At 37.2% G+C, this 25838-nt stretch overlaps 1 protein-coding gene across 1 annotated transcript in view; it reads right to left on the reverse strand.

The window, feature by feature from the left end:
• LOC135225890 (uncharacterized) overlaps positions 1-24142 on the reverse strand; it is an 81240-nt gene extending 57098 nt beyond the window's left edge. The window contains exon 1 of the mRNA XM_064265468.1: positions 23810-24142. The gene's annotated coding sequence lies outside the window, so the exon portion shown is untranslated. The remainder of the gene's footprint in view (positions 1-23809) is intronic.
• Positions 24143-25838: the final 1696 nt, after the last annotated feature.

Consider the following 25838-nt stretch of genomic DNA (forward strand, 5'->3'; position numbering starts at 1 on the left):
TTTAGAATATTAGTATTATTATTAATATTATATTAGAGTATCGATTGTCGTGGGATAATAAATATAAATAAAATATTATCTCGGCCGCCTTAGAGAAGGCGGTGCATTATAAATATATATCATCAAGGGCACGAATATATATATAGTCGCAGTTTCTCTGTCGCTGAAGATAGGAGAGAGAGAGAGAGAGATATGGTGTGATATTAATTACGTTCTTTGTGCATATATGCTTAATAATGTCGCCGTTATGCCCATTATATATATATATATGTGTGTGTGTGTGTGTGTGTACATATATATACATATATATATATATATATATATATATATATATAATATATGTATATTATATATATATATATATATATATATTATATATATTATAATTAATAATATATAGATACCTACAGGGTCTCCATAAAGTACCAGTACCATTACAACTATTAATAGCTTGTAATGGTACTGAGACTTTATGGACACCCTATATATATATATATATATATATATATATATATATATATATATATATATATATATATATATATATTATATATATATATATATATATATATATATATATAATATATATAATAATAATAATAATAATCAATAATAATAATAATAATGTCTTTTGGTGGCTCATCGGTCAAGTCACACACAGTAGTACGTAGTTGATACTAGGCCAGGCAGCTGTTTCAATCCATTGCTGACGAAGCCCTTTTCAGATATAATTCCCCTGGTGGAGTGGATTGGATACTAAAAAAGATTTAGGGCTTAATATATACACAAATATATATATACATATATATATATGTATGTATATATATATATAATATATATATATAATCTATATATATATATATATATATATATATGTAATGTATGTGTGAGTGTGTATATAAGTAAATACGTATGTAAATATACATTCAAGTCAAACCTGAACTCACGTTGCAAAATGTTTTATTAAATTCTTTACATTTTTGTTTCAAGTTTCCAGTCGCAAGTGCAATGTACGTACTTTAACTATATATATATATATATATATATATATATATACAGTAAGTCCTCGGGTTACGCTGGTCTCGACTTACGATGTTTCGTGGTTACGAACGCGCCCCCATAAAAATATAATAAATAATATTTTGCGTCGTTCCGTCTTACGCGGTTTAGCGTCGTAAGCACGTAAACAAACTGCGAACTAGTTCCAGGCGCACGGCGGAAGAATACGCTTTGTGGGGGAGAGGACGGCGTCGCTTCGCTACGCTCCAAGTCCTCGGCCCATATACGCCATTTTGGTTGTTTACACTGCCTCTCTCTCCCTCGTGTTGTATCGTTTTTGTAACTTTTTGCTCTTTGTTATGGCTCCCAAGCGCAAGGCGGACTCTTCTGATGTAGTGGCATCGAAGAAAAGTAAAGCATCAGGCCATGGAAATTAAAGTGGACATTATAAAGCGATCCGAGAAGGGAGAAACGCCAACAAACATTGGCCGCTCGCTTGGCCTTAGCCGTTCGACCGTTGCTACCATTATCAAAGATAAAGAGCGCATCGTTGAACATGTGAAAGGATCTGCTCCTATGAAAGCGACAGTGATAAACTAAGCAGCGTAGTGGTCTAATAATTGAAATGGAAAGGTTATTGGTGCTTTGGTTGGAAGACCAAAATCAACAACGGCGTATCCCAGTCAGCCTTAGGTGATTCAGGAGAAGGCGAAAAGATTGTTTGAAGCGTTGAAAAAAGAAAAGGGGGAGGGAAGTGAAAGTGAAGAGTTTGTGGCTATTTTGTGGTTTTTTATTGGGGTTGGTTTATGCGATTTAAGGCTCGGGCCAATTACCATAACCTTAAATTGCAAGGTGAAGCTGCTAGTGGGGATGAGGAAAAGGCAGCGCAGTGAATTTCCTTAAAGCGTTGTCTGAGATAATTAAGGAGGGGGGTTATTCTGCTCAGCAAGTGTTTAACGTAGACGAGACAGGTTTGTTTTGGAAGCGTATGCCTAACCGCACTTACATCGCCAAGGAGGAGAAGTCAGCACCCGGTCATAAAGCCAGCAAGGAGAGGCTAAACTTTACTTCTTGGGGGTAATGCTGCTGGCGGACTTCAAACTGAAGCCTTGTTGGTGTATCAGGCTGAAAATCCAAGGGCACTCAAGGGCATTTGGAAGGGTCAACTACCAGTAATTTGGAAGTCCAACAAGAAGGCATGGGTGACACTTGCAGTGTTTGAGGACTGGTTCGTAAACCATTTGTTCCAAGTGTGGAGCGGTATTGCGCCTCCAAGGGTATCCCCTTTAAGGTGTTGCTAGTGCTGGACAATGCCCCTGGACACCCTGCCCAGCTGGGAGACTTCAACCCTAATGTCAAGGTGTTTACCTTCCACCTAATACCACGGCCCTTTTACAGCCTATGGACCAAGGAGTGATTGCTTCGTTCAAGGCCTACTACCTACTTGGAAGGACAATTGCTATGGCTTTACAGGCAACTGAAACCAAGAAGGACTTGACTCTGAAGGACTTTTGGAAATCCTACAACATCCTTGATGCTGTAAAGAACATTGCTAATTCCTGGGAGGAGGTTAAGCAAACAAACATGAATGGTGTCTGGAAGAAAATTTGTCCTCAATTTGTGAATGATTTCCATGGGTTTGAGGACACAGTTCAGCTAGTTGTCAAGAACGTTGTTGCCCTGAGTAAGGAAATCAATTTGGAGATGGAGGTTGATGATGTTACAGAGCTGCTGGAGTCTCATGGCGAGGAGTTATCTGCTGAGGACCTGATACAAACTGGAGAAGCAGATAATAGAGGAAGAAGAAGAAGCACCCACCCCAGAGCCTAAGGCTTTCACAAGGCAGGACTTGATAAGAGGTTTTGCAGAGTTGCAGCAAGCTTTGTCAACTTTTGAGGCTCAGGATCCCAACTTGGACAGGTTCACTAGGGTTTCCAGAGGCGTCATGGATTTGATGCAGGTGTTACAAGGAGATCTTGGATGAAAAGAGGTCGCTCTCTGTTCAGACTAACCTGGAGCAGTATTTTAAGAAGGTAGAGAGGCCTGCAGGAGATCCTGTACCCTCTACCTCAGCTGCCTCTGCTAATCCAGCACCTTCTGAATGTTCTGCTAACCCAGACTCACCTGCCCCAGTATCTCCAGCACCTTCTGTAGGTTCTGCTACACTGCCCCAACATCTCCACTAGTATGTTCTGCCTCACCTCAAGAATCACCTGCCTCAGCATCTCCAGTACTAGTATGTTCTGCCTCACCTCAAGAATCATCTGCCTCAGCATCTCCAGCAACTTCTGGAGGTTCTTTTTTCTCTTCACTAACCTCCCCCAGTCTCTCCAGCACCGCAGCTTCCTCTCCAGTGTGCAAGCCAATCAAACTAATAAAGGTAAGGAATTGTTCTCTCGTTGTTATGATAGGTATTTACATTAAATCATGTGGTATTTTCAAGGTTCCCGACGTTACGCTGAAATGTCGGTGTTACGATGCATCGTAGAACGGATCAACGTCGTAACTCGAGGACCCCCTGTATATATATATATATATATACTTCTTGAAACCTTTCCATCAGTTCAAATTAATGGTGGCCCATGCAGTCATGCAAGCAAGCAGCAAACGTAGTGCCATATTGGTCTCCTATGTCCTCTGTCCTATGTCCATGATTCGAATCCTTCTGTATCTTCGCAATCCTTCCCTCCTCCTCCACTCCTACCTCCTTATTCGTTCCCTCAGTCCTCCAATATCCTTCGCCCCTCCTACCCCCTACCCACTCCACAACCCCATCATCTAAAATGAAAAAAAAAAGAACAAAGAAAGATGATTTCAGAGATGGCGGTGTCGACTCACACACAATGGTGTGGGAGCTGAAGTGTCTTTGTGGCTGCCTTGTTTTATCCATTTTTTCCCCCTTTTTATTCAGTGGCTCTCTCTCTCTCTCTCTCTCTGTCCTTCAAATGCTGTGATGATACTGAAGATGTCCTTAAGGGTCAGTAATGAAAGATTCCGGAAGAAAGGAGTTCCTTGTTTTATAGACTGAGTTGCAGTGTGTGTGTGTCTGCGTACACCTTTATGAACGCATACACCCGAATACACATACACACTTGTACACACATTTTGTATGTATATATATATATATACAAGCTTGTATGCATGTGTGTGTGCGCGCGTGCGCACTTACAGTACGTATCGATGCAGAGTAGCGTGAGAAGCGCGTATCAAAATGAAACAGCAATCTTTGCACTGAAAATATGTCGTATTATTTGGCTGAAATTCCCGGTTGTTGCTTTGGACCTATATTCGATCCGAATCTGACCATAACCTTCTGCATGCTCTTTCATTTCCTTTGGCATTGTCCGGTAATGAGTATATGTCCTTTGCAATTGCGCATCTCGGAATTATAATCTGGAATTTATATTTGTAAAGTGACTTTTTCTTCTCCTGTGGTCTACTGTGATTGCAGAGTATACGTATTCGATCATGGCAGGCGTTCTGGAGAATGAGGTAATGTGTGTGTGTGTGTGTGTGTGTGTGTGTGTGTGTCTGTGTGTCAACAGCAAATGAATATTCTAAATCGAATGACTTAATGAAAATAATTCAGGGATGTCAGTAACATTATGTAGGTACGGTAGCAATTTACAACACTGTCATAATTTTCGATTATGATAATGTTAGATTGAAAAGTACAGAAATATTGAAATATTTATGTAAAGATTTTTAAGATGATAATTTTTAGTAATAGCAATCACACGCATTTTTTTAAAGGAATAAACATGAGTAAGACAAGGAACATTCCCAATATTATTGTGAGTGGTAGATTAACAGTGGCATTAATAAAATAACCAATATGAACTATAAAATGCATCAGGAGGATGGGTCAACATGAGGGAAATATGTAACCCCTCCCCCCGTCCCTCTCTCTCTCTCTCTCTCTCTCTCTCTCTCTCTGGACTAATCGATCGCTCAGCACAAAGAATCCAGTACTCCTCTCATGCATTTATCAACCAGAGCCACAAATCAGGTGTAGTAATGTCGAACGTAGCGTGGCCTTGCTTGCAAAGTGACGAGTTTCTTGCATGCAATTGCTCCCGTTCGCAAGGACGTCATCTGATCGTGTGACCTACTTGGAGTTATTGATAAGTTCGCAGTCAGGTATTCATGCTTGTTTAGTAAACGGGAGACAGGGACGGATGAGTAAAAAAGCAATTGTGTTTGACAACTACGTGTTTCGAGTGTTGCAGTGCATTGGTCATGTTTTGGTTCAGGGTGTTGCTATCATCGCAACCAGAAGGTTTACTATTCTTGAAAGCGAGAGTTTGCTTGTATCACTGGTTGCCATATATAGGTTAGATAAAAAAAAAACAATCTTCTTAAAATGAAGTCAGCGTTGAATGTAAATAAATTCTTTATTCCCTCCAGTATCAATCTGTCACTTCTCGGTTTTAGAAAATAATGCATGATAATGATAAAACTATGTGGTGCTCTTTGGCTTAATATGTATATTAAATTTATATATTTATATTCTTATATATTATATATATATATATTTAATATATTTAAAGATAAATATATATATTCTATATATATTTCAAAGTAATTTCCTACAGAGAGCTTTCGGGAATCTGCTCGATTCTCCCTTTTCAATCTGTGATTTCTCTGTGCTGATTTATTTTTAAACACATGTACCCATACATAACTGTGGATTTGTTGCTTCTGCATTCCACGCTACTATGAGTAACTTCTAATGTATTTTCCATAACCTTTGAAAGCTTGAATTTCAAGTCAACGACCTCTGTGGGTTCGTTCCAAGTGAATAGGGTTCAGCATCTGCTTAATGATTAATGCTGTGGAGAAGCAGATCCACAGTTATGTAAATGTACATATATTTAAATTTAAAACTTAAAGGATATCTTTCGGGAATCAGTTGGGTTCCCCTTATCAATCTCTAATTAATTAATGCTGTGATATGACAACTGACTGTGTAATATAGGATGATGATTATCGAGTGTATTCCGACATATGAACCCATTGAAGCAAAAAGTACCTTAAATGCTTCAGTGCTATTCGTGGCTTACACGTGTCGTGCTGGGAACATCGTTCTTTATTCAGTAACTGGCAGTTGTATCGATTCAGTCGCTAAGTCTGGTACATGACCGCAAAGCAAATGGGTAAATTGACGTATTTACAGAAGCGAGCGTGAGAAATACTGCTTTTTCAGATTCTCCATTGCCCCTGCAGACACATGTTCTCAGAACAGCGTCGTTCGAACGCTTGTTTGATAATCTGATATGTCAGTGCATATGGACGCAGAGATCATCTTCTTCGCCTCCTTCTCTTTCTTGGAAGAGGAGGACCTTTTCACAGCAGCAGCTGTAGGGGAAGAGTTCTGAGTGCGATCGTATGACCAGTGCGTAAAGCAACACTGTACAGGGTCTGTCAACCTCGTCCCAAAGTACTTTCTGAGTGCTGAGCGATTTCATGTTCTAGAGCCATCCCCTCTTAAGCCCTCATAAAAAACTAGGGGCATGTGTATATGTACGTATATATGTATATATATATATATATATATATATATATATATATATATATATATAATATATATATATATATATATACATGCATTCAAACCGGGCCAGAACTAAAAATTTAGGAAAATTTTAAAAATTTAAGAGGAAACAGCATTAAGCAGAACTGTAAATATAATATCAAGTGAAAAGGTGTAGATATTATATATATATATATATATTATATATATATATATACTACATATATACACATATATCACCTTTTTCATCTTAGATGATCTTATATTTGTAGTTCTCCCCGTTGCGGTGTCCTCTTGAATTTATCTTTGATTATCTTAAATTTATAGTCCGTCCGTTGCCGTTTCCCTATTAAATTTACCTTAAATTATCTTTAATTTATCTTAAATTATCATAAATTTATCTTAAATTATTTTAAATTTATCTTTGATGATCTTAAATTTATAGTTCCGCCCGTTGCGGTTACCTTCTTAAATTTACTTAAATTATCTTAAATTTATCTTAAATTATCTTAAATTATCTTAACCATAAATTATCTTAAATTTATGGTTCTGCCAGTTTTGATTTCCTCTGCATAAGAATCTGATTAAGGCTGCACGTTATGAGAACGAACATTTGTAATTTTACGTTAACTAATACGTTAATACGTAACAGATGTCCACTTATAATTCAATTTGGTCTTCCGTATTTTACTCTTGCAATGGTCGTTTCTCTCTTATACAGTAGTTTGTCCTTTTTTTTAATCTCTACGTGTTAGTATCCCCCATTCCATCTTTCCAGAAAATAAACATATTTCACGCTCCAATATCAGCTGTTATATTTTCCATCGAATGACTGAGTCTATTCATTACCCTTAATTACACACACACACACACACACACACATAAGTATGTTGATATATGACAAAACCATTAAATATTGTGACTATATATTTGTTGATTTTGTGCATAAATTACATATATTGTACAGGGTGTCCATATAGCCCCAGTACCATTCTTAGCAATAAATACTTGTAATGGTACTGGGACGTTATGGACACCATGTATGTGTATTGAATTGTGAAATGAACTTTAAAATGTATTTATTTAAATAAGAACGAGAGAGAGAGAGAGAGAGAGAGAGAGAGAGAGAGAGAGAGAGAGAGGAGAGAGAGAGAGGGAAAACATTAATTCTTTGGCAGTGTGGACTTGAATTGCTTCCGAGAGTATTTTCATTTTCGGCATTATACATTCATTTCTGATCATTTCATAATCGCATCTCTCACTGGTATAAGTGGTTTATCTATCATAATATTGCTTTCCATTTTCTCTTTATGATTATCACGTGTCTGCACTCAGATTAGGCCTATGTTAGCCTACTTCAAATGCCTCTCTTTGACATATATCTGTCACTTTTAATTCATTTCAATCTTGCATTGCATTTTTAAGGTTTTTTTTTTACTCATCTACACTCAAATTAGGCTTACGTAAACTCTGAGGCTCCCTTTGACGTGCTTCTGTCACTGGTCATTTATTTCAATCTTGCATTCCATTTTTAGTCTTCTGGAAAGATGACTATTGTACCGGCTTTCTCTGTCCGTCCGCACTTTTTTCTGTCCGCCCTTTTTCTGTCCGCCCTCAGTCAGATCTGTCAGGGTAGAGGGTTGCAAATTGGTATGCTGAGCATCCACCCTCCAATGATCAAACATCTTTCGGCGCCTTTTTTCTCTGGTTTCTTTGTAATTTAGACTCATCTTCACTCAAGTTAGGCTTATGTAAACACTTGGAGTGGGAGGTCCTCTTGCCCTGGCAACTAGACTCAGCCGCGGTTTTGCGCAGAGGTAAGTTGTTACATCGACGGACTGTGTTCGTGGCCGTAGGGTCTTGACCTCACGCATCCCACTCGGTTGCTACCTGCTTCGGTAGGTTATTATAGAAAAGAAAGGCTTTTGAGTATACGCCCCACGGTAGGAGCCGTTGACCAGGGGCTGTAGATCTGTAGATAGTACTATGGGCAGACTGTAGACTTGTGACTCGAAGACGCAGACCTTAATCAGATTCCGAGATTCGTTAGTCTACCTCGTTTTTCTTAAACAAATCTTTGAAGTCCAGTCGGTGCTTGTCATGTAATTCTGTTAACTGACAGACAAGGACAGAGGACAGTTTTTAAAGTTCTGCCTTGAAAAAAAACCATGAAAAAAGATGGCATTGCTACTCGGATGGCAATCAATGCCTTGCGTGCTTCTCAAATTTATCACCTGACCAGTCTTTTCTTTTTTTACGCTTTTCCATTTAAGGCGAGACCTGCAGAACACTTCTCTCTCTCTCTCTCTCTCTCTCTCTCTCTCTCTCCCAAAAACGGGTACTTATGAAATCAGATAGTACCACAACCGAATCTGCATTCTGCAGTGCTCGGAGGCTACTCGAGAGACCGGGCAAACCGGTCGGATTTCATTCTTCCATTTTAGTTACTTTCCAGTCAAATAGCAAATTCCCTGAGGCCTATCTATATATATTGGCTGGCTCACTGGAAGAGAATGTTGCCAGATGTTACAAGGAGTTACAAGGATTAGGATGTCTCAAAGACTTGCTAATCCATTCGAGGAGACATCGTGTGGTCACTTATCTGTAGGAGCAGGTTTTACGGTGCATTCGTAGTGTCTTAATGATTTTGTCTAGCTTTCTTTTAAACTCTTCAGCACTGTTGCTGTTTACAACTTCCGGTGTTGGGCGAATTCCAGTCGGGTCTAGTTAGAGTCACACACATACACACACAGAGAGAGAGAGAGAGAGAGAGAGAGAGAGAGAGAGAGAGACTTGAAGCTTCAAGTCTCCCCTCCCCTCAGCTATATTTAGACCCATATGCGAGTCCTGGCATAATGTCAAAGAGGGAGGAATGGCGACAAACTGTCTGTGTCTAACACCAGGGTAGACGACTTTCTTCTTTTTCTTCTTCTGCTTTTCCTTTATGTAACGGTTGATCTTTTTTCATGATATGAATATGCATATCTTATTATTCTGGCTGCATACTTCAGAAAGGGACATAATACTAGAGAATTTAGGCCCAAGGGTAAGGTCTGGGAGCTGTGAGGTCGTTCATATCTTATTATTCTGGCTGTACATTTCAGAAAAGGACATACTAGAGAATTTAGGCCTAAGCACTGAAACAAAATGAGAGTACGCCATGAAACATGAGGGGTACTGATAGCACTACCCAGCCCCACCCCCTTACGTAGGCTGTAAACTTCATGTAGGTACGAATGAAGTGTTCGATTGTATATGCTATATCTCTGGTTGTGGTGTTTGCATGATTGTGATTGTCTTTCTATATATCTCTAAATTATATTATATATATATATATATATAATTATATATATATATATATATATATAATAGATATATATATTATTATAGTATATATTATATAAATAGCTAGATAGTTAGATATTCATATATTTTCTCATAAAATTTATTTTGGGATTCAGTAGCTTTTCAGCTGTTTCCTTTAACATTATTTTCCCACGAATTTTAATCATCTGCTAAATTTCTGGTTCAATTCACCGCCCAAATTTGTCTGCAGTGGCGCACCTCTTGTAAATTTCGCTTTCAGTACGTTTGAAAAAGTCAAATATATGATTAAAATATTTATTCATTCATTTTTGTTATTTTGATATTAGAAGCCTGTTTCCTCAGTATGGGTGGATTACAAAGGAAATGAAGAGTAATCTTTAAGCTGCATTATTATTATTATTATTATTATTATTATTATTATTATTATTATATTATTATTATTATTATTGCTGTACTATTTTATGATAGTCCTCCAATTAAGATTATTCGTCTTTTCTGATTTTAAGCTCAATATTTAAAGGTGTTCATAACATTCCATTAGAAATTAATCTTTTATTATAGCAGAGGATTAGCCAAGGACTAATCCAGCCAGCTTCGTGTAAGCCTTGGACAACCTATAATATCCTCGAAGACCACTCCCATAATAAATAGCCAAGTTCGGTGAGTTCATCCGCAGCTAATTTATTCTCTTAAAACACTCCTCCTCCTCCTCCTCCTCCTCCTCCCTCTCCCCTCTCCCCTCTCTCACGTCCAAGGACACTGGAAGAGAAGCTTTTGAAGGACACAAAGACACATCAACATGCACCACTCGCACTGTTGTGTTGCCTTTCCATGATCATTGGTCGCGTAGCCTAACATGGCAGGCGGAGAGACTCCTACAACTAGAATGAAGGTTATGAAGGTAGCTTTCTTCGTTCTTTCATCTCGATACGTTTCACCTCTCTCACGTAAACGTTCTGTCTGTCTGTCTAGCCAACCCACTTTCAAATTGTCTGTTGTCCGAATCTAACCCACTTTCAAACAGTGTGTTTGGCATCGCGAACCGTATTATCATTTCCGTCGATGTATGTAATATACTTTGTTAAAGTCCGTCGCCTTTAGTTAGGGGCCAGCTGCCCTAAATTAGTGTCAGTTCATCATTCTTTGTTCATTACACTACAAAGCAACGTTTGATAAGGTAACGTTAACCCTTATTTTGCATTAAGAGTCAAGAGTTTTTTTCGGTTAATGACAGATAGTGAAAGAAATTTGGAGAGAGAGAGAGAGAGAGAGAGAGAGAGAGAGAGAGAGAGAGATTTTCTTATTGGACTGAAATACAGAGAGAGAGAGAGATAGAGAGAGACAGAGAAATTGGACTTCCCTGCCAGTTGTGTATGTCACGCATGGTATTTTTGTTTTAATTGCGCTGAGATGCCAGTGAATTAAATGCGTATGAGAGAGAGAGAGGAGAGAAAAAAAAATCGGCAGTAATTACAGTAAAAGCCAAAGAGCGTTTTTAAACACTTATGTTTTCTTAACACGACATGGAAGTTGTCCTTCCTTAGAAATAACGTCACGAAGATAAACTTTATTTTGGTTTGAACTGTATTTTATATTTAAATCATTAAGAGTCATCTCTCTCTCTCTCTCTCTCTCTCTCTCTCTCTCTCTCTCAAAAGCATACGCACTTAATTCACTGTTATTTCAGTCCACTCGGAACCGAAAGAACACGCGTGAGACACTACTAGCAGGGAAGTCCGACTCTCTCTCTCTCTCTCTCTCTCTCTCTGTGGTCTTCTCCAGCCAACCTGACATGACTGACTGACTTTGCTGTATCGAATTCTTACCTTTACAATACCATCAGCTTTACTGTTATTATTATTTGTATAAAATTCATACCTGACACACTTGTCGAAGGTTAAAACCTCAGGAAGTTTTGTTGCAATGAATCATGTTTAAGCTTCTTGGACAAACTTGCCCCTTCCAGGAATTGTTGTCTTGAAGTTTTCATTCAGAGAGAGAGAGAGAGAGAGAGAGAGAGAGAGAGAGGGGAGAACCTTCGAATGAAGTTGCTTTCACACACACATACACACACACAGAGTTACAAGGGATTTACAAGCATTAGGATGTCTCGAAGACTTATTAGCCCGTCCGAGGAGACATCGTGTGCTCACTTATCCCTAGGAGCAGGTTCCACTGTTCATTCACAGCGTTCTAACGATTTTGTCTAGGCTTAGAGAGAGAGAGAGAGAGAGTGTTATATAAAGCCATGGAATAAAGTTGCTTTCATACAGAGAGAGAGAGAGAGAGAGAGAGAGAGAGAGAGAGAGGCGAGTTATATAAAGCCATGGAATAAACTTGCTTTCACACACACACACACAGAGAAAGAGAGAGAGAGAGAGTGTGTGTGTGTTATATAAAGCCATGGAATACAGTTGCTTTCATACAGAGAGAGAGAGAGAGAGAGAGAGTTATATAAAGCCATGGAATAAAGTTGCTTTCACACACACACACACACACACACACACACAGAAAAGAGAGAGAGAGAGAGAGAGAGAGAGAGAGATTGATATAAGAAGCCTTTAAAGAGAGAGTTCACTATCATAAATCAGCCGGTGCTGAAGAAGAACCCTATCGATTATTATCGCGGAGGTCCATAAGAATATTTTTGATATTTTATTTACGGAGAAATTTTGCCGTTTCATCCAAAGAGCGACATGGAAAGGACATCTTTAACAGCTTCAGCAAAAAACCTCGTTAGTTCCTGCGTTCACCCAACACCACAGCTCGGACAGGAGTGAGCGAGTAAGTGGGTCATCCGCTCATTACCTCCTGCACATGAACGAGGTTAGTAGGTCACCAGACAAATTAAAAAAATCAGCGGCAAAAAAAAGGCAATTAATAAATCACCAGCATAAAAAAGCAAATAAAAAAATCACCAGCAAAAAAAATCACCAGCAAATAAAAAAATAACCAGCAAAAAACAAAACAAAAATCACCAGCGAAAAAATCATCAGCAAAAAGCTCACCAGCAAGTAAAAATAATAACCAGCAAAAAAAATCACCAGCAAAAAAAATCATCAGCAAAAAAATCACCAGAAAATTAAAAAAAATAACCATAATAAAATCACCAGCGAAAAAAAAATCACCAGAAAAAATCACCAGCAAAAAAAAATCACCAGAAAAAATGAAAATCAGCAGCAACAAAAAAATCACCAGAAAAAATAAAAATCAGCAGCATAAAATCACCAGCAAAAAAAATCACCAGCAAATAGAAAAATCGCCAGCAAAAAAAATCACCAGACAAAAAAGAAAAAATCACCAGCCAAAAAAAATCACCAGCAAAAAAAATTGCAAAAAAAAAAGAAAAAAAATCGGCAAAAAAAGAAAAAAAAAAGCATTACCCATTTGCGAAGCATGTATTTACCGTAATGGCTCCCTGAGGAATTGGACACCTCGGAATTTATCACCTTATTGATTCTGAATGAAACTCTTATTTCTGTCCTCTGTGTTCCGTCATTTATAAGAGTGCTGACCTCTTAGGTTTCACAAACCCCTTAAAGGGGGGCAGCGGGATTAGTGACTTCAGTGCACCTCATGCGGTGCACTGTAGGCATTACTAAGAGGTTCTTTGCAGTGTTCCTTCGGCCCCTAGCTGCAAACCCTTTTATTCCTTTTACTGTACATCCGTTCGTATTCTCTTTCTTCCATCTTCCGTTCCTCCCTCTCCCAACAATGGCCTCATTGAGCAACTGCGAAGCTTCCCTCTTGTTACGCCTTTGAAACCGTTTTACTGCCAATTTCCCTTTCAGCGCTGAATGATCTCACATGTCCCGGCACTTGGCCTTGGACCTAAATTCTATATTATATTCTATTCTAGATTTCACAAATGTTAAATTTGTCTCATTGAAAACAAATCGAAAATGTATAGGCTAGATACAGATCATTTCTGATTAAAATAACTTTTTCCTGTCAATAATATATAAACGCGCTCATAAAGAAAATAAAATCTTTGCCAGCGCATTGGTAAACGAGTTTAAGATTATCATGCAACATTGCAAAAGGATTTGCCATATTTATCTATTGACTGCTACGTATGTGATTTGCATAATTATGCTTAGTACTTTGCGATTAGATTTTTTTTATCATTAATGTTTGCATCTTTCTATCTTATGAATAGCTTAGGTATATATCATTAGGTATATATTATAGTACTGGCAATAAGATTGGGTGTATGTTTTTGTATAGATATTGTTTGTATGGTGTTTTTACGTTGCATGGAACCTGTGGTTATTCAGCAACGGCACCAACAATTTTACGTGCCTACCGAACAACATCGAGAGAGAACTCCTATCACCAGAAATACGCATCTCTAACACATCAATGGAATGCCCGAGAATCGAACTCGCGGCCACCGATGTGGCAGGCCAAGACCATACGGTTTTTTTTATATAGATACAAAAATGTGACCTATGTTCGTGCCGCCTAATCAACTGTAAAACTGACATGAAGGTTACGCTGTGTTTTTTGCAGTTTTTTATTTTTTCTTAGTTTTAGGTTACCCATACACTCCTTATGTTCCATCCTACAAATAACAGAGATCAGATAAGGAAATAAAAAGTTGAATGAGGGCGTGAGCGAATAAATATATAATTAGATTTGACCTCGGAGTATATATTTTTACAAAGTCCTATGAACTCATAAAATACGGCGACTTGCCACACCCTTTATTAAAATCAATGATAAAAGCGCTGGAGTGTGATTTAAAAGATAAAAGGTAAGTCAACACCATCGTCACTTTATTTTACGAGAATTCGCTCCGTTTCAGGCTCATTAAGAGTCAAGTTTGAAGGTAATAACCTTATGCCTATTTACGAAGGGGAGATTTATCACAGGGTAAGCCTTTTCTTTATTGCATGTTGTGTATTTTATCTAGTTTGCTCGGTATTATGCGCGCACACACACACACACACACACACACACATATATATATATATATATATATACTGTTTATAATTTATATATATATATATTATATATATATATATATATATGTGTGTGTGTGTGTGTGTGTGTGTGTGTGTGTGTGTGTGTGTGTTCTCTCTCTCTCTCTCTCTCTCTCTCTCTCTCTCTCTCTCACGTTTATCGAAGTTTAGAATTGATACATATTTATGCCAGACCCACTTATTCATACGTATATTGATAACTAGAATTATTTTCCTTGTTAACAATCTGAAGTTGTGTTAGAAGATAAAAAATCAATCCTATTCTACGGAACAAGCCCACCTCAGGGCCCATTGACTTGAAATTCAAGCTTCCTTATAATAATAATAATAATAATAATAATAATAATAATAATAATAATAATAATAATAATAATAATAATAATAATAATAATAATAATAATAACAATATTATTATTATTATTATTATTATTATTATTATTATTATTATTATATTATTATTATTTAGTACAAAGAGAATCCATTGTTGTAGATATGCAAATCTAGGCACCCATTTAACAGACTGTTTATCAAACCAGCTAAAAAAAATATATACACTCGTATATATATATATCTGTGTGTATGTTGTGTTGTGATGTGTGATTAATCATCTCCAACTACTGCCGCCCCCCCCCTTCTTTTTTTTATCGTATCCTTTGAAAATCGTGGTTGAATATCAAGGATACCTTAAGGATACCGTTCATGTGACATCTACCGTGTTCCTCTCTCCTTGAAAATTCACCAAAACAATAATGAAATGTTGTTGATGGAAGAAGCGTGGTTTGATGAGGTCTGTGTGTGTGTGTGTGTGTGTGTGTGTGTGTGTACATGTGGACGAAGGCCGCCTACCTTCGTGTTGTCATGCGAGTTTTAATTATAGTTCATCGTGTTTGTCCATTCAGGCGAATCCATTAGTTTTGTTTGTTTTGTTTTAACACCTGGGATCACCAGAACAAACAACAGCTATTTTAGATAGATTTTTTTACGCAATCGGGGAAGTTTCTCTCTCTCTCTCTCTCTCTCTCTCGTATTGATGTTCCCATTTGGTAGTAAATAAGAGTAGAGTGAGTTACGTAACGCCATGATTGACCGTTCTTAGTTCTGTCTTTCTGTCAGTCAGTCAGTCAGTCTGTCTGTTCGGCTGTCTGTGTCAGACAGACAGACAAACATGTCAGTATGTCTGTCTTTCAGTCAGTAAGTCTATCTGTCTGTCAGTCAGTCAGTCAGTCAGTCAGTCTATCAGTCAGTCTGTAAGTCTGTCTGTCTGTCTGTCAGTCAGTCAGTAAGTTTGTCTGTCTGTCAGTCAGTAAGTCAGTCTGTCTGTCTGTCAGTCAGTAAGTCTGTCTTTCTGTCAGTCAGTCAGTCAGTCTGTCTGTCTGTTCGGCTGTCTTGGCTACCATCCCGACCTACTACCAAAATTATATTTAGTATATATTTTGTGCGAGTGACCTTTCTCAATTTAAATGTCATCTGTCCTGAGTTTGTGCGTTGTTGGTATCATAGTTGTGTCTAGGTAGTTAGTACTATTACGTAAGAAGAATCGAGTTCATAGTGATCCCATATATATATATATATATATATATATATATATATATATATATACTACATACATATATATATACATACATATATATATACATACCATACATATATATATATATATGGTATATATATATATATATATATATCTATATATATATATATATATATATATATATATGAATAATTATCACATATGTACGTATGTGAATTTTTATCACATCACCGTAATTCATATGCATGCATTAATCTAAAAATATCCTTTAATATCCAATTCGCTCTACCTCTGAATTAATATATTTTCATATGTGTTCACCGAGGGGGACTTTTTTAGTTGATAAATAATAATCCCGTAATTATTATCAACTAAATAATTCCCCTTTGGTTAACGTATATGAAAATATATTGATTCCGAGGTAGAGCGAATTGGATATCAATTAAAGGACATTTCTAGCTTAATGCATATATAGTATATGTATGTATATACATATACATACATAAGTATTCATGGTTAATTAAGTATTCTATGAATTCTGTTCCCTAACTCCGTTGAGAGGTGTCCCCCGTTACAAGGGGCAGTTAGTCGGCCGCCTTTTTGTTTTATCATTATAACTTAACAAACCTGGACAGTTATTGTACTGGAATCCATCATTGCGTGTCAGCCGCCTGATTAGCTTTTGATAAGAATGTCTGCATATTCAACAGTGACGTTTGACTTTGATGGACGCTATCATTGTGTGTGTGGACCTTAAAATTCTTTTTTTGCACCGTTCTACTTTTTATTATGATTATTTTTTTTTACCATTATTTCATTGTTTCGTTTTTTTCCTTTTGAATTCAGACGAATCTGATTTTTCCGTCAAGAGGCAGGTGTGTCAAAGCGGCCTACTTATGTATCCTCGATTCATGGAACAGCTAAAAGTTCTCTATACTGTTGAACTCCTAAGGGGTCGTGCTGTGAGTGGTGCACCTCACGCGGTGCACTGTAAGCATTATTTAAGGATCTGTGCCTTTTGTTATACCTCCGTTCATATTCTCTTTCTTCCTTCTTGCTATCCACCCTCTTAAAAGTGCAGCTGCTTTGAGGTCTTCCTCCTGTTACACCTTTCAAGCCTTCTTACTCTCAATTTCTATTTCAGCACTGAATGACCTCGTAGGTCCTACCGCTTGGTCATTGGCCTAAATTATATATTCCATTCGTATACTGTTTATGCCCAGATGGGGTCTTTCAGTTCAATAAATATTATTATTATTATTATATGGGGCTGTATATATATTTTCTAAGCTAACCTAACCTAACATAACCTTTACCAACCTAACCTAACCTAGCAGTATAAATAACAGCTTATAACACTGACACAACATCAGAGGATACCTCGAAACTTTATAAGCATAGCCAACCTAACCTAACCTAATATGTGCTCAGTATGATAGCTTAACTTAAGCATAACCCCAGACGGTAGCTTCAAAAACTGAACCCAATATCATATTTTTTTCCACTTTCTAAGTTTTTTTTTTTTTTTTTTTATCCGAGGGAGGACTCTTCTCTTTTTCTATCCAAGGGAAAGACACTGATAAACGACACATGCTTCAGCATCGCTAGTTGCACTGGGTGCACAGTCTGGCTTCGTGACGAATCGAACCGTCCCATACGGTTGCATATGTCACAAATTTATGAGTGCAAACTGAGTGCGGTGCGCAGTTGAGTGCACGTTCTGGAATAGTAATAAAGCAGTACCCAGGTGGTTTGATCGGTCGATTATTTGAACCCGAAGTCTTTATTGAGGCCCACATACACTGAACGATTGTCTGAACGACTGTCTGTATCGTTCGCAAAAGCACTGTGTATGGGCTTGTCTGAATGCAAAAGTGGGCGGAGCTTCGTGTCTGAACGATGACAGCGGGAATCTGTCACGACCAGGTTGGTTGCTGGCTTGCCACTTAAGTCTGTCTTACACAGATCGTTCAATGTGTGGGTTTGTCTCTTCTAAAGATGATGCCATGTCTTCTCGAGATAAAATCTTTGTTCAGACTAAAATCGGTGCGGTGACTGAAGATCGTTCATACTGTCAGAATAGTGTGTGTGTTTGTGTGTTCGTCGATAACGACAGTCGTTCAGACAGTCGTTTAGACAATCATTCAGTGTATGGGGGTCTTTCTTTAGTCAGAGCTTAATAGTTCTTAGAATAAAAGGCTAAATTCCAGACTTTCCAAAAGATAAGTCTAAGTTTAAATAATGCCCATGGATTATGCAGTCTAATTACCCTACTTCGTCTGCGCGTTTGCAAGATCAGAGAGAGAGAGAGAGAGAGAGAGAGAGAGAGAGAGAGAGAGAGAGAGAGAGAGAGAGAGCTGGTACATGAGAGGAAAATAAGAGAGAAAACGATGCTCAGCTCATGAAAGAGAGGTTATAATCATCTACAATAACTGAGCCACAACATGTTTTTGTAACAGATATTCTAATCCTTTCGATGTTCAGCCAACTTAGTATTTACCCCTCCAAGCAAGCGCTTTTTTTTTTTTTTTTTTTTTTTTTTTTTTTTTTAATGTTATAGTGTAAATCTTTGCCTCTCGTCAACACGCGACGAAGAGTGACGGTTCAATAGTAGCATTATGAAGCATTTCACTGGGGTCACGTGGTTGTTGGTGTCACTGAGTCAGAGTACTTTAAATCTATGTGATGGAATCTTTTGCAACACACACACACACACACATATATATATATATATATATATCTATATATATATATATATCATATATATATATAATATATATATATAGTATATGCATACATATAGATACATAGATAGGTAGAAACCACAGGTGTACATCAGGTGTATATGTGCCTATGATTGTCTATTTTACTAAAAGTGCGTATGATGTAGTACAATTCACAGTTATACATATATACACACACACACACACACACACATATATATATATATATATATATATATATATATATATAATATATATATATATATATATATAAAACAATGAAATGCAATGTATATGGAACCAGACAGCCTTCTACTTTTCCTCCCCTTCCGCATTGTCCCATCGTAGACTGTCGTACAGCCCTAAAATTCACTCCTACACGACCTGAACCTTGAAACACGTCACAGCATCCTTTCTTTCAGCGTAGATTTGGCATGCCACATATTTCACGCCCCTCCTTGAGACATTTTGGCGGCTCCTGGTTGTCTTCAAACCACTTATTTTCTGTCTAAATTGAGCAAAATTTATAATGAGCAAATTGGACTTATGACACGACTTTGACGCGGGTGGTTCGTCTGCTCTTTATTTAATAATAAAGGCTAAAAAATAAAAGAGAGGAAAAAAAAAACATTATTATTTGAGCTATGACTCGACTAAAGTGATCTCAATTCGTTTCAATTCAGTTCAACTGGTCTTGTGCAGTTCGAGAGTCAGTGATGCGAATATTCGCCTAGAATTTGTATATATAACATTGCCAAGAGTTTGTATATAGAACATCTTCAGACAACGAGGTCACTATGCACCTTATAAAAATGCTCAGTTAGGTACCGTGATATTGGTAGTTTTATATAAATGATAAGTTTGGTTCCGTGATATTGGTAGTTTTATATAAATAATAAGTTTGGTTCCATGATATTGGTAGTTTTATAAAAAAAAAAAAAAAAAAAAAAAAAAAAGGATCAGTTAGGTACCGTGATATTGGTAGTTTTATAAAAATTATCAGTTTGGTACCATAATATTGGTGGTTTTATAAAAAATCTTATTTTGGTTCCATAATATCGGTAATTTTATAAAATGATAAGTTTGGTTCCTTAACATTGGTGATTTTTTAAAATGATAAATTTGATTCAGTAATAATGGTAATTTTGTAAAGATGACAAGTGTGATTCCATAATATTGGTAATTTTTTTAATTTATAAGTTTGACTCCATAATAATGGTAATTTTATAAGAATGCCAATTTTAGTTCCATAATACTGGTAAATTTTCAAAATGGCAATTTGAATCCATAATATTGGTAATTTTATAGAAATGATAACTTTGATTCCATAGTATCAGTAATTTTATAAAAACGCCAAGTTTAATCTCATAATATTGGTAATTTTATAAAAATACCAAATTTGATTCCATAAATCGGTAATTTTACAAAAACGACAAGTTTTATTCCATAATATTAGCAAATTTATAAAATTCTTTCATTCCATAATATTGGGTAATATATCTTCTGATTTACACGTTTAAAAAGTGTATACATTCAGGAATTGCCATTTATATTGCCAGCTCCGAGACCCCCATACATTTAACGATTGCCAAGTATTTTATTTTATTTTTTTTTTGCGTTCCTCCCGCACATTATACTCTGTTTTTTTTTCATCTGTCCATCCGCCTGTGGTGTTTTCTTATGGTAACAGTGTCCCGGGCTTTAAATAGTTACGCTATGTGTAAGTTTTAGGTAAATAAAAGGATATCTGGGTGTACATTTGCAACTGAAAAGTGTTTTCATGATTTACTGTATGCGAATTACACCGTTAATATTCGAAATAGGATATTGTAATTATTGTTGAATGTAAGCTGAATGTAACTATCTAAAGCCCGGGACGCAGTGTTAACATACGCAAACACCACAGGCGGATGGACAGATGGAAAAAAAAAACGAGTATAGTCAAAGGTTCGGTGCCAAGGAAGTGAATTGTCAGAATTAGAAAATATACAGTAAATGAAATAAAGATTGGAAGTATTATTACTATTATTATTATTGGAAAAATAAACCCACAAAATTACTAAGAATAACTCGTGTACTTGGATTTGCATAGTATTTTACTCAACACTCGAGTACTTTCAGGCCCTGAAAGTACTCGATTGTTTAAGTAAACAAGTTATTTTTTGTAATTTTGTGGGTTTCTTTTTTCATCTTCAGAAGAAAACTGAAATAAGTTTTTGTTTGATTATTATTATTATTATTATTATTATTATTATTATTTATTATTATTATTATTATTATTATTATTATTATTATTATTTAAGTCCTGCGACCCCACCCTGAATATTATTATTATTATTATTATTATTATTATTATTATTATTATTATTATTATTTTATTATTAATTAATTTTATTCAAGGGACTTGCAATTAATCTGTTACTTTCCTTACGAAGAAAAAGAGGTTATTCACCAAAGATACACAAAGACTTGGTATGCCCGAATGTGTTCAGCTATTTCAAGGCCCTACTGTTTTTGTAAAATCTGTTTTGTCATCAGTTACGTCGTGCTAAGTGCTTCCCTTGAAACCACAAATTCAGAATGCTTTTCCACTATTACAGTATTTGCATCTAACGCTGACACACACACACACACACACACTCACACACACACAAGTTGGAAATTATGTGTAAATCACTTCTTCCATAAAAGCATCGGTCTAGTCACCAGTAGATATTATAGTGGCGCTTAGAGCTTTTTCCCTTCAGTTGTCGTTGACGACGTTGGCGGGAGTAGTGTTCCCAATGTAGTACTATGGTTTCCTGTATCCTGTCGTCTGTTTGATCGGGATCTTTCTTTTTTGGTATATCTGTAAATTAGGCTTCCTCGTTCATTGCATTAATATATTCTGCATTCACGTGAATGAGAATGAGGTTTCTATTCAGTGAAAAATGAATCATCCCTCTGATTTGCATCACGAACCTTTGCAAAAATATAATGCTGCGCGTAGATGATATACTTCGCGGGCCAAATGTCGTCGATTGCAAAATCATAACGTGACCTGAGAGCTAAACGGGATTGAGAAGCAGGTGGGGGAAAGCAAAAGCAGATGTTTACGAAACACCCCGCATTGAATGCGAAAGCAAGAAGCATCGATATATAGCGACAAGCAGTATGGTGGGCAGCCGAACCGGTTCGGTCTGGTTTTCCTCTTCTTCCCCCTCCGTCGTCGTCGGACCCCGATAGAGTAGACTTCCCGCGTGGCCCCAAACGTGACGTATAGTAGGCGGCTTTCACTGTAGACGGCAGGCTCCTCACCACATTCGCTTTGAATGCTTCTTTTATCTCAATGTAAAAATAACACGGCTTTTGATCTTACATCTTCGATTTAGCAGGGTTCATACGCGAGAGATGGTTAAAGTCCGATAGCTGGCTCGTTCATGTCAATTTCCGGTCATATTTTTTTTTTATTCATTTAAGTGCGAATGACCCGTGCTTAGGTGAAGGTGAATGACATATCGTAGGGTGGATGACCTCATATTATAGAGCTTGATATATTCTCTCTCTCTCTCTCTCTCTCTCTCTCTCTCTCTCTCTCTCTCTCTCTCTCTCAGAAATAGAAATGTGATAATTCAAGAAGTGTGTATATCTCAGCACATTGATCGATTTTTGTGATAGAACATAGACCACAAGACATTGCTGCTAATTTTGCCTCGTTGTCTATTCTAGCAGTTTAAAAACACAGGTGTATGTTCCATGCAGGCATCGATAGTGACGAAGGAGGTGGAGAGGGGTTGGGAAGAGGAAGAGGAAATATGGGTGCACGTATATCAAATAGTATAGCTCGCAGGAATAAAAAAAAATGAGATACTCGGAAAGGTCGTAGGTCGGTGGAAGCCATTAAAGATTTTTCTTTTTCGTTTACCCATAAATCATTTTACTTATGGTAGTTTATGTTATTTTGGTACTACAAATAAACACATGCATAAAAGGATGTTTTTGTTTATCAAAAGTAATGTTTGATTATGGTTTTTGTTGAAAAGTAACGATTATAATCGTTCACAAGAAGAACAGTAGTGAAATGTGGCGTATTTTGTCCGTAGAATTCTGTTTGCTGTACTCTGTAATGTACGTATACTGCGTTGTGGACTTGTGAGTCTCCATTCCTATTTTTAAAGATTGTACTTCCTGTTTTCTCCATTTCAATCTTGCATTATCTATTTTGAACTTTCGTTTCTATGACAACAAGTAAATCGCGTTTTTATTCCGGTTTGATGCTTTCAAATACACGATATAAGAGTCATAACAACGCGTATTCAGGAAATATAATTCATTATTATTATTATTATTATTATTATTATTATTATTATTGTGTCTACATAGGATCCACAGCAGTAATCTTGATTATAAAGACGAAATATATTTGTTTTCTAACTGTATGTATATATATATATATATATATATATATATATATATATATATATATATATATATATAATGTATGTATATATGTGTGTGTGTGTGTGCGTGTGTGTGTGCGTGTGCGTAAAACTATGCGTAGACTAGCATGTTGTCTGCCTGCATGTATACAAACATAGCCATGCGAAAAGAAGATCCACTCACAAAGGAATACGTTCGTGTTTGTCGTTTCCACGCTATAGCAGTAATCACAGAATGTCACCAATCAATAGTTTCGCAAGAAAAAAAAAGAAGAAGCATTAGCAAAACTCACCAGCAGAGACGACGATAGACCGATGGGCTGGATACACTGTTGCTAGCTGACTTTCGGTTTCTTTCTCTCTCTCTCTACCTCCTCTCTCTTCTCGGTCAATAACTGCAAAGTCACTATAACGTGTCAGCGTGACAGGGAAACTTTGCTACTGCTGTTGCTGTGACTGGCACCGGAAGTAACACACCGTATCTGTTGCGGAATTCGGTATTTTTATTTGTTTGTCTATTCGCCACGGGAAATACTTGATTTGAAAGCTGTGTAGTTGAACCGCCAGCCAGCCAGCCCTCGACAGCAGCAGAGAGGGAAATTCCTTGTTTACGGCGAGAACGTCTGTGCATGGGATGGTGGGTGTCTGTTGTATGGGGATGGGGGCAGAGGGGGAGGCGATCAGGAAAGGCGAGAGTACGCACGCGCTCTCTAGCCTCCCTTACGGGTGCCGACGGACTTAGGTGGGGTGGGTCGGGTTGGGTTGGAGGAGTGGTTTGAAATCAGGCGGAAGCTGGGCTGAAGACTGTAGTACCATTGAATGTAACGGGGGAAGGGTTACGCCATGATTGGTGGTTTGGTTAGGCTTCAGTGGTCGATGCTGAATGTTCTTTTCACGCTTCCAGGGCCTTAGCTATGGTGTAACCTTCTGTCTGAATGGCTCGATCAATATAAGCGCCATCTCCCTCATCGGAAACATTGCTTCAGGTGCCAGACTGCCAGTGTCTCACGTACCTGGGAGGTGTGTTGGCGAATCCACCACACGGGGTTATATTGATGCTTGCTTGCTTGCTAGCATATACAACTGTATCCATATAGTTTCAGTAACGTGTAAATGCTTAAAATGAAATAGGTTGGGTTCATGAAAAGGAGGCTGCATTTTGTTTTTTTCTTTCTTTTTTTGCAAAATCTCTCCAAGATTTCAAGAGCCACTTCACACAGAGGGCCGTGTTGTGTGGGCTCACGAACTATGACCTCTTTCTTGGCGCCCACTCTCTCTCTCTCTATCACTGCCGCACATTTATCAAGTGCTCGCCCGGTCTTCCTTTTGACCTTTGCTCTAGAAACATCTAAACTATACGGCGGTTATACCAATTTATTTTCTCATTTTCTAAGCATCCTCAGTGACCCCAGATATATCCCAATCCTTTTTATTTCGACTCTTATAACATAATTCCTTTGGGGCATCTTAAAATTTCCCCTTCTACCCCGATTTTAATCTTCGTGTATTATCCATTTATTATTTCATTTCAGCGGCGCCCCTTTTTCATTTTAATGCCTTGATAGCGAACTTCTCCAGAGTTCCAGAGGTCCTTTATTCCTCACCGCTGTACTGTGGAACAGCCTCCCTAAACTGAGGACGTCGAGCAACTGGAGCTTCTTTAGAAGTTTGAGCGAAGATTCAGTGCAGCATTGCTAACCTAATACAGTTCTCCCTGTATTTTGATTATTTATTTATTTATCTATTTATTTATTTATCTGTTTTTACAATAACTGATCTCCTCTTTCTGCATTTCCCTTCACCCTCTGTTACTTCTTTCGAACGAACACCATATTATTCTTTGGAAAGCTTCCATTTCAAGTCCCCGTGTAGTGAAGTGGGCTTATTCCATATGAAGAGGGTTCCCCTTCTTAATAATAATAATAAATATCATAATAATAATAATAATAATAATAATAATAATAATAATAATTATAAGGAATCTGGAAAAACTAGAGGCTGAATAGAAACGCATAGTAAGAAAAGTGATGAGACTCCTAAGGAGGCAGGATGCAACCCGGAACCCCTCACTATGAATGCCACCCAGTCGAATTGGAGGACTGTGATAGACCAAAATAATAATAATAATAATAATAATAATAATAATAATAATAATAATAATAATAATAATGTACAATCACCTGAATTTTTATATGAAACTTTGTTCTCACACTTAGCGTACGTTATTTTTAACGTCTCTTCCTTGACTCTCTTCTCCTGAACGCCTGCAGTGACCTTGGTGTCAGCCCTATCTCTTCTGATCCCCACACACACACACACACA

Source organism: Macrobrachium nipponense, chromosome 13, assembly GCF_015104395.2.
Source record: "Macrobrachium nipponense isolate FS-2020 chromosome 13, ASM1510439v2, whole genome shotgun sequence".
In the NCBI taxonomy this organism is placed as follows: Eukaryota; Metazoa; Arthropoda; class Malacostraca; order Decapoda; family Palaemonidae; genus Macrobrachium; species Macrobrachium nipponense.